Below are 10,991 nucleotides of genomic sequence, written 5' to 3' on the forward strand. Positions count from 1 at the left end.
ATAACATTTATATGATAAATGTGTATTTGAAGAGGGCTGTCCATTTCCTTTGTTATGGCATAATAACCACATTATGCACATTTGTGTCAGTGATTATTTCAAGCCATGTCAATCTTTCAAGAACATATGAAAAACCCTATCCACATGAGACATTTTCAGTGGTTACATCTCTTCCAACATATTTCTTGAATGTTTCAACCTATAATATTATGTAGTGATGAATCAGCTGGCACTGGAAACAATCATTGTCATCGACAGAGGTAATTACACAGCCTGGGCATTGCTAACAAGCATCATAATGGCAAATGGCTCATTGCATGTAACCAGGGATTGATGGTGATGGGGAAGGAGAAGTCAACGTTACAACAAAGCCTCACTAATGCTCTATATCCAAGGCAAATTTAAAATACCAGGCTTTTGTCTCCCTTTCTTTCACAGGCAATTAAATAACAGTCCAATTGTGTGTGAAATAGGCCTGCCAAGCAGAGGTGCTGAAATACAGAGACAAGACCAATACCATACCGACACAGGAGAGGAATAGCCCTTTTATTTCACTGTGAAAATGGACAATAGCTTGCTACCTGAATGGAAAATCCTCTCAATAATATCAAGATGTGAGGATTGCAAGGCTGCACTCTAAACATCAAGTAACTATAACAAGTGACAATAAAACTGGTATTGTTCAAAATAGTTATTTCAACAGATTTGCAAGATCTACATTGTATTTTTTCATAGTTTTGCACCACAGCTGTTCAATAGATAGTAAGTAGACAAGGTATTGAATACATGTTTATATGGTTCTAAATATTGATTATTAGTATTGTTATTATTATTTTTTTTATTGTGTCTGGAAAAATGACAGAAGATAGCATTTTACACTGAAGTTCATCGAGCCAGTTACAGGAATCTATTTTCAAACTATTCCTAATTATTCTTTATCCAATGCTGGTCTCATGTTTGAGTATATTGCAGTAGAGATTCTCCTCCAAAATACTCCCATTCTATTTGGTTGCTTAAATACCCTTCATTCAAGCAACTCCAGTGGTTATCTCTTCAGGTAATTCACTTTTTTAGCACTGTATTCTTGCATGTGTGGTAGGAATGTTACTTGTTGTATCCTTTGTTGAATATCATGTTACTTCATTTCAAATAACCAAGCTACTTCTCAATGTTGTGAAACTATTCCATGGAAAATATTTAACACCACATAAAACAATCTACCGTGCATTCGGAAAGTATTCAGACCCCTTTAATTTTCCACATTTTGTTACATTACAGCCGTATTCTAAAATTGATAAAATTGTTTGTTTTTCCTCGTCAATCTACACACAATACCCCATAATGACAAAGCAAATACAGCTTTTTTTAAATTGTTGCACATTTATTAAAAATTAAAAACAAATATCATATTTACATAAGTATTCAGACCCTTTACTCAGTACTTTGTTGAAGCACCTTTGGCAGCGATTACAGCCTTGATTCTTCTTGGGTATGACGCTATACGCTTGGCACACCTGTATTTGTGGTGTTTCTCCCATTCTTCTCTGCAGATCCTCTCAAGCTCTGTCAGGTTGGATGGGGAGTGTCGCTGCACAGATATTTTCAGGTCTCCCCAGAGATGTTCGATCGGGGTCAAGTCCGTGCTCTGGCTGGGCCACTCAAGGACATTCAGAGACTTGTCCCGAAGCCACTCCTGCGTTGTCTTGGCTGTGTGCTTAGGGTTGTTGTCCTGTTGGAAGTTGAACCTTCGCACCAGTCTGAGGTCCGGGGCGCTCTGGAGCAGGTTTTCATCAAGGATCTCTGTACTTTGCTCCATTAATCTTTCCCTCAATCCTGACTAGTCTCCCAGTCCCTGCCGCTGAAAAACATCCCCACAGCATGATGCTGCCACCACCATGCTTCCCCATAGGGATGGTGCAAGGTTTCCTCCAGACGTGACGCTTGGCATTCAGGCCAAAGAGTTCAATCTTGGTTTCATCAGACCAGAGAATCTTGTTTCTCATGGTCTGAGAGTCCTTTAGGTGCCTTTTGGCAAACTCCAAGCGGGCTGTCATGTGCCTTTTACTGAGGAGTGGCTTCCGTCTGGCCACTCTACCATAAAGGCCTGATTGGTGGAGTGCTGTAGAGATGGTTGTCCTTCTGGAAGGTTCTCCCATCTCCACAGAGGAACTCTGGAGCTCTGTCAGAGTGACCATCAGGTTCTTGGTCACCTCCTTGACCAAAGCCCTTCTCCCCCAATTGCTCAGTTTGGCCGGGCGGCCAGCTTTAGGAAAAGTGTAGGTGGTTCCAAACTTCTTCCATTTAAGAATGATACAGGCCACTGTGTTCTTGGGGACCTTCAATACTGCAGAAATGTTTTGGTACACTTCCCCAGATCTGAGCCTCGACACAATCCTGTCTCAGAGCTCAATGGACAATTCCTTCAAAACTCATGGCTTGGTTTTTGCTCTGACATGCACTGTCAACTGTGCGACCTTATATAGACAGGTGTGTGCCTTTCCAAATCATGTCCAATCAATTGAATTTACCATAGGTGGACTCCAATCAAGTTGTAGAAACATCTCAAGGATGATCAATTGAAAACAGGATGCACCTGAGCTCAATTTTGAGTACTTATGTAAATATGTTTTTTAAAATTATTTTTATTATTATACATTTGCAAAAATGTCAAAATCTGTTTTCGCTTTGTCATTATGGGGTATTATGTGTAGATTGATGAGGGAAAAAATAATTTAATCAATTTTAGAATAAGGCTGTAATGCAAAAAAAATTGGAAAAAGGGAATGGGTCTGAATACTTTCTGAATGCACTAGGCCCTTTGTGTTATTAGACAATTATGATCAATTATATTTTTGATCCAAGAATCTGCAAGAAGGTTGTGGTTGTAGACACTTTTCCATTTGTGTTGCTATTGTGATGATGCACAGATGTAACCAGTGCACCTACCCTTTCCAATAATATTACATATATTTACACATACCATTCTGTTACAGGATAGACAAAAATGGAACACAATACACCCTTTGATAGATGTTGTGTTAGTGGTGGGACAGTGTGCTTTGCAAGGAGGCAGACTCAAAAATGGAGGACAAAATGTCTCAGGTCAATGACTTAATTGGCACCCTCTACTCTACCTGTGAGGTTAAACCTAGCCCTATGTTACCCCAGGGTCAACCCAAGGTCTGTGGGCAGGTCCTCTTCAAGCAGGCCTACCCAAACGGCCTTCTGCAGATAATGGTCTACCTAAAGGGTTTTCCCACCAAGAATTTGGTTCCCCGTCAATGTGGAAAGTGCCATCCACATCCACCGCTGAGTGAGAGTTGTGATTCCGCTGGCCCCACTTCAACCCCCAGGGGGCGAACCATCCCAACCACCTGGGAGACCTGGACAACTTTGGACCCGAGTGCAGACAGATCTGCATGCTGCCCAAAGCCCCTGCCACACTGTTCGGGGCTGAGTCGGTAGTGGGGCGCTCCATTGTCCTCCATGAAAAGGAGTGTGATATGGGGAGGATGAGGAGAGCCCACGGAGTGGGAATGCCAGCCGGAGGATCGCCTGCTGTGTCATCGGAGTGAGCAGCCCTACTCTTTGGGATAAGACAGTCGAGCCAGACTGGGAAAAGCCCATTGAAGAGTAACTGGAATCGGTCCCTAACAGAGAGTCAACTACAGACAATGAGAAGTGTTGTATCATGATAAGGAATGAACGTTTGAATTATGTTGTAGGGAAACACTGAACTCTGAATGGCGCCGGAGAAGATGGCTGCCGTTTTACAGCCCTCTAACTAATTGTACTATTATGTGTGTTTTTTTCGCGTTATTTGGAATTTATTCTGTACATAATGTTTCTGGCACCGTCTCTTATGACCAAAAAGAGCTTCTGGATATCAGGACAACGATTACTCACCTCGTATTGGACGAAGATTCTTTCTTCAACGAGTCGGACGCGAAGATATTCTACAGACACCCGACAAGGCCCAAATCCCCGTCATTCGCATGAGAAAGAGACAGAGATATCGTGGACGTAGGTCGGGGTGCCTTGTAAGGATCCGACGGCGAGCGAGTAAACTGCCTCTTCAAACATGTAAAGAGTCAATACAGGACTAAGATTGAATCGTACTACACCAGCTCCGACGCTCGTTGGATGTGGCAGGGCTTGAAAACTATTACAGACTACAAAGGGAAGCACAGCCGTGAGCTGCCCATTGACACAAGCCTACCAGACGAGCTAAATCACTTTGATGCTCGCTTCGAGGCAAGCAACACTGAAGCATGCATGAGAGCATCAGCTGTTCTGGATGACTATGTGATCACGCTCTCCGTAGTCGATGTGAGTAAGACTTTTAAGCAGGTCAACATTCACAAGGCCGCAGGGCCAGACGGATTACCAGGACGTGTACTCCGAACATGCGCTGACCAACTGGCAAGTGTCTTCACTGACATTTTCAACATGTCCCTGACTGAGTCTGTAATACCAACATGTTTCAAGCAGACCACCATAGTCCCTGTGTCCAAGAACACTAAGAAGACCTGCCTAAATGACTACCGACCCGTAGCACTGACGTCTGTAGCCATGAAGTGCTTTGAAAGGCTGGTCATGGCTCACATCAACACCATTATCCCAGAAACCCTAGACCCCCTCCAATTTGCATACCGCCCCAACAGATCCACAGATGATGCAATCTCTATTGCACTCCACACTGCCCTTTCCCACCTGGACAAGAGGAACACCTACATATTTAGTAGTAAAACTAAATGCATGCTCTTCAATCGAACGCTGCTGGCACCCGCCCACCCGACTAGAATCACTACTCTCGACGGGTCTGACCTAGAGTATGTGGACAACTACAAATACCTAGGTGTCTGGTTAGACTGTAAACTCTCCTTCCAGACTCACATTAAGCATCTCCAATCCAAAGTTAAATCTAGAATCGGCTTCCTATTTCGCAACAAAGCCTCCTTCACTCATGCTGCCAAACATGCCCTCGTAAAACTGACTATCCTACCGATCCTTGACTTCGGCGATGTCATTTACAAAATATCCTCCAACACTCTACTCAGCAAATTGGATGTAGTCTATCACATTGCCATCCGTTTTGTCGCCAAAGCCCCATATACTACCCACCACTGTGACCTGTACGCTCTTGTTGGCTGGTCCTCACTACATATTCGTCGCCAAACCCACTGGCTCCAGGCCATCTATAAATCACTGCTAGGCAAATCCCCGCCTTATCTTAGCTCATTGGTCACCATAGCAACACTCACCCGTAGTATGCGCTCCAGCAGGTATATCTCACTGGTCATCCCCAAAGCCAACACCTCCTTTGGCCGCCATTCCTTCCAGTTCTCTGCTGCCAATGACTGGAACGAATTGCAAAAATCTCTGAAGCTGGAGACTCTTATCTCCCTCACTAACTTTAAGCATCAGTTGTCAGAGCACCTTACCGATCACTGTACCTGTACACAGCCCATTTGAAATTAGCCCACCCAACTACCTCATCCCCATATTGTTATTTATTTTGCTCATTTGCACCCCAGTATCTCTATTTGCACATCATTTCTTGCACATCTATCATTCCAGTGTTAATACTAATTGTAATTATTTTGCACTATGGCCTATTTATTGCCTTACCTCGATAACTTGCTACATTTGCACACACTGTATATATTTTTTCTGTTGTATTTTTGACTTTATGTTTTGTTTTACCCCATATGTAACTCTGTGTTGTTGTTTTTATCGCACTGCTTTGCTTTATCTTGGCCAGGTCGCAGTTGTAAATGAGAACTTGTTCTGAACTGGCTTACCTGGTTAAATAAAGGCGAAATAAAAAAAATGTGTGAGAATGCTATTCATTGACTACAGCTCAGCGTTCAACACCATAGTGCCCTCAAAGCTCATCACTAAGCTAAGGACCCTGGGACTAAACACCTCCCTCTGCAACTGGATCCTGGACTTCCTGACGGGCCGCCCCCAGGTGGTAAGAGTAGGTAACAACACATCTGCCACGCTGATCCTCAACACGGGGGCCCCTCAGGGGTGCGTACTCAGTCCCCTCCTGTACTCCCTGTTCACCCATGACTGCATGGCCAGGCACGACTCCAACACCGTCATTAAGTTTGCAGACGACACAACAGTGGTAGGCCTGATCACCGACAACGATGAGACAGTCTGTAGGGAGGAGTTCAGAGACTTGTCCGTGTGGTCCCAGGACAACAACCTCTCCCTCAACGTGATCAAGACAAAGGAGATGATTGTGGAGTACAGGAAAAAAAAGAGGACTGAGCACGCCCCCATTCTCATCGACAGGGCTGTAGTGGAACAGGTTGAGAGCTTCAAGTTCCTTGGTGTCCACATCACCAACAAACTATCATGGTCCAAACACACCACGACAGTCGTGAAGAGGGCACGACAAAGCCTATTCCCCCTCAGGAGACTGAAAAGATTTGGCTAAGGGTCCTCAGATCCTCACAAAGTTCTACAGCTGCACCATCGAGAGCATCCTGACTGGTTGCTTCACCGCCTGGTATGGCAACTGCTCAGCCTCCGACCGCAAGGCACTACAGAGGGTAGTGCATACGGTCCAGTACATCACTGGGGCCAAGCTTCCTGCCATCCAGGACCTCTATATCAGGCAGTGTTAGAGGAAGGAGCTAAAAAATTGTCAAAGACTCCAGCCACCTTAGCCATAGACTGTTCTCTCTGCTACCGCACAGCAAGAAGTACCAGAGCGCGAAGTCTAGGTCCAAAAGGCTTCTTAACAGCTTCTAACCCCAAGACATAAGACTCCTGAACAGCTAATCATGGCTACCCGGACTATTTGCATTTTTTTTTCTTAAAACTGCATTGTTGGTTAAGGGCTTGTAAATAAGCATTTTACTGTAAGGTCTACACCTGTTGTATTCGGCGCATGTAGCAAATAACATTTGATTTGAACTCATTCTTACCTTACACAATTGATGTGATTTCGTGACAAAAGTTGGAGCTTTTAAGGAAATGAATGTCTTTTGATATTTTGACATGGATTCTACAAACACTGAGATCTGTGAAAATGTAAAAGCTGCAAATAAATTCATGAAATAAACATGTATTTAATGTAAAGATAGTAATTTGTTAATGTCTAGTCCTGATATGTTTGTTTAGTATCTGAACATTCATTCATACACTCTAAGAAACAACAAAATATCAGCATAATATACAATTAAATAACAAGAACATTATCACAATATCACAGTACCGCTGAAGGAGAAAGACATCTTTGGGAAACAACAAATCTCCAAATCACAGTTTAAACTGCATGCCTTGTGAGCTACTCACTTTACAATAAATTGATGTATTGTACCTAGGGCAAGTTAAAGTACTTCTTTAGCCAATCATAAGTTATAAACATTTAATAAGGCCAATCACTGTGGAAAATAAGTCACCCTGTGCCCGTACACGAATTACATCATTATTTTATAAAGTGGCAGCAATATTTAGTTCCATGGTTTAATCACAAAGTCTGGAATGACGTGGTCGCTCAATGTGTCGCCCCTAACCTGCTTTTAAAGGCTTAATGCGTGACTAAACTCATGCAGGTGTGTCATTTCAATCGACAGAAATAGCTCAACCATTACTCACGGTTGAAAAATTATATTTTCCTGTAACATTTAGCTCAAGCTTTAGTCATCCAGGTCTTTTTTTCCCTATGGGATAAGAAAGCGAGTGACTAACCAGGTTGTTGGATGGCTCATTTTGCCTGAGTGAGACAGCGGTGCATTGATCAAGAAGGAGTGTGTGGGAGTTCTAGATGACAAAGCTGGCAGTTTCTAAAGATGGTTGTCACACACTGGAGTAATGGGGGCCCTGCAGGTAGGGATGCCCTGAGGTGATGCACTGGAGCAGCCAACTCCAACTTGAAACGCTCTTGACGACAATGTGCATGATGGGGCTTCGCTCAGCAAGGAGAGGCACGCAAACAAGCACAATTCACCATTTCAATAGTTACGCCAAAGATTGAGTATGAGTGTTGGAGGATGCTCAATCTAGTCATGTAAAAGCAAAAATACTATATATATATATATATACTGAAGATGACCTATTTACTATCCAGACCTGGGTCGAATGCATATTTTGTACTTGAGGGGTGCTTGATTTAGCTTGTCAGGCACAATGGAACCAACAGAATAGTCCTAAAACTGCACAATGCCTGGCGAGCTAAATCAAGAGCACTTCAAGTATTTGAAAGAAAACAAAATACGTATTTGATCCAGGTCTGTTACCATCCAGGAGAGGACAACTTTACCCAAGGTACAAGCCAGTCCAGGGCAGTGGTGTCTATCCCCTTACTGCATATATCAGTGGCTCCTGTCTCTTCTTATTTCTCTGGCCCACCCTGTTATCTTAATAGAGATCACACTGTACACCTCGACAGTGTGCTGACCCCCAGCATGGCCTCTCTGCTTATCGGCCCACCACAACTCTCCATCCCTCCCTCCACAACATCCTCTGACGCCGGCCTCACAGTGGGGCCTCGGGAGCCATTTTGGTGCAGTGGTAGCTTGTTTCCTCAAAGGAAAAGCGGAAACTGTGAGATACACTCTTAGAAAAAAAGGTGATATCTAGAACCTAAAAGGGTTCTTCAGCTGTCCCCATCGGAGAACCCTTTGAAGAATCATTTTGAGTTCCATGTAGAACCCTTTACACAGAGGGTTCTACATGGAACCCAAAAGAGTTCTACCTGTAACCAAAAGGCTTCTCCTATGGGGACAACCGAATAACTCTTTTGGAACCCTTTTTTCTAAGAGTGTAGGTCACAACGGAAAAGGACCATCAACAAAGTAGAATAGTGACGCGGATGGACGTGTCTGAACTCGACTCGACGTGAGTAGCTACTCAACTTGGGTGATTTTAAACAAAGTATTTGCATAACTTCCCACGGATTCTCCACCTCAATTCCCTGTGCATAAACAAATCAAATGGAATATAAATAAGGCCATAAAAAGCAACAACCCGAGTGGTTCCGCGTGTTGTTTCCCCGGGACTTTGCCCTTGTGGGGAAGCACAACACATGTAATTGGACATAGTAAATAACAGTGAAGAGATGTAACTCTACAGTATATCTAGGACCTTCGTGGAGAGGAGAGGTTGTTTGATGTTTGCTGTTGGGTTCGGGTGATTGATACTAACACTAACGCTAACGGGCGGCAGCTTTATTTGCTTCTTTAATCAAAGACAGTATCATCGAAAACATTGCACTGACATATGGGGATCTGAACGTATAGACACAATGCAATAATCACAACATCATTCAATAAGCAGACGCTCGCACAAGGGTGGGAACGAGTTGAATGGCTCATCCATGCGTGGGTGTCAAACAAACAGGAAACATATGATGTCCGACAAGACATTTCACACTGTTTTTCCCCCTTCCCATCAGAGATAATGACAGACCTGTCATCCACTGAGCAGAAAGTTACTCTTTCAAATCACAACACCAGGCAACGACCCCATTGGCCATCAGTGGCCAGGGCACCTGGCTGGTAAAGTAATTAACCCCGCTGAGTGGTTGGCGTGGAAACCGCTGACTCCAAGTGTCCCCCTATCTCTGCTCTCCCCCTAGTTCCCTGGTGATGATAGAGTGTCAAATCCCACCACATCCAGCTGCCTCCTGCCTCCTCCAATCACACCTATTAGAGCCGGCAGGCTCCGTGGTGACCCGGCTGGGCCATTGTGTCTGTTTTTCCAGGGTAGTGTGTGTGTGTGTGGGTGTGTGTCTAGGGTAGGAGAGGAGGGGGAGGCTGAAGCGTTTGGAGCAAAGCATCTCACCACTACTCCCTACTCTTCCTGGGGTCCAAACATATTAAAGCACTTACATTACATATAAAACAAAATATTAAACAGTCCATCATATGACATTATTACACCACTACCTATCTACAATACAAAATGTTTAATACCACCATACAACAATATCACAATGTGTACGTATGCATATGTCTATACCCTTGTGTGTGTCTCTTCACAGTCCCCGTTGTTCCATAAGGTGTATTTGTACTTGTTTTTTAAATCTGATTCTACTGCTTGCATCAGTTACCTGATGTGGAATAGAGTTCCATGTAGTAATGGCGCTATGTAGTACTGTGCGCCTCCCATAGTCTGTTCTGGACTTGGGGACTGTGAAGAGACCTCTGGTGGCATGTCTTGTGGGGTATGCATGGGTTTCTGAGCTGTGTGATAGTAGTTTAAACAGACAGCTCGGTACATTCAGCTTGTCAACACTTCTTACAAAAACAAGCAGTGATTAAGTCAATCTCTTTTCCACTCTGAGCCAGGAGACACTGACATGTATGTCATTAATGTTAGCTCTCTGTGTTCTTTTAAGGGCCAGCCGTGTTGTTCTGAGCCAACTGCAATTTCCCCAATTCCCTCTTTGTGGCACCTGACCACACTACTGAACAGTAGTCTAGGTGCGACAAAACTAGGGCCTGTAGGACATGACATGCCTTGTTGTTAAGAAGGCAGAGCAGTGCTTAATTATGGACATACTTCTCCCCATTTTAGCTACTGTTGTATCAATATGCTTTGACACCATGACAGTTTACAATCCAGGGTTACTCCAAGCAGTTTAGTCTCCTTAACTTGCTCAATTTCCACATTATTAATTACGAGATGTAGTTGAGGTTTAGGGTTTAGTGAATGATTTGACCCAAATACAATGCTTTTAGTTTTGGAAATATTCAGGACTAACTTATTCCTTGCCATCCATTCCGAAACTAACTGCAACTCTTTGTTAAGTGTTGCAGTTATTTCAGTTGCTGTAGTAGCTGACGTGTATAGTGTTGAGTCATCCGCAGACATAGACACACTGGCTTTACTCAAAGCCAGTGGCATGTCGTTAGTAAAGATGGAAAAAAGCAAGGGGCCTAGACAGCTGCCCTGGGGAATTCCTGATTCTACCTGGATTATGTTTGAGAGGCTTCCATTAAAGAATACCTTCTATGTTCTGTAAGACA

This window comes from Coregonus lavaretus, assembly GCF_964263955.1.
Source record: "Coregonus lavaretus genome assembly, chromosome: 7".
NCBI lineage: Eukaryota > Metazoa > Chordata > Actinopteri > Salmoniformes > Salmonidae > Coregonus > Coregonus lavaretus.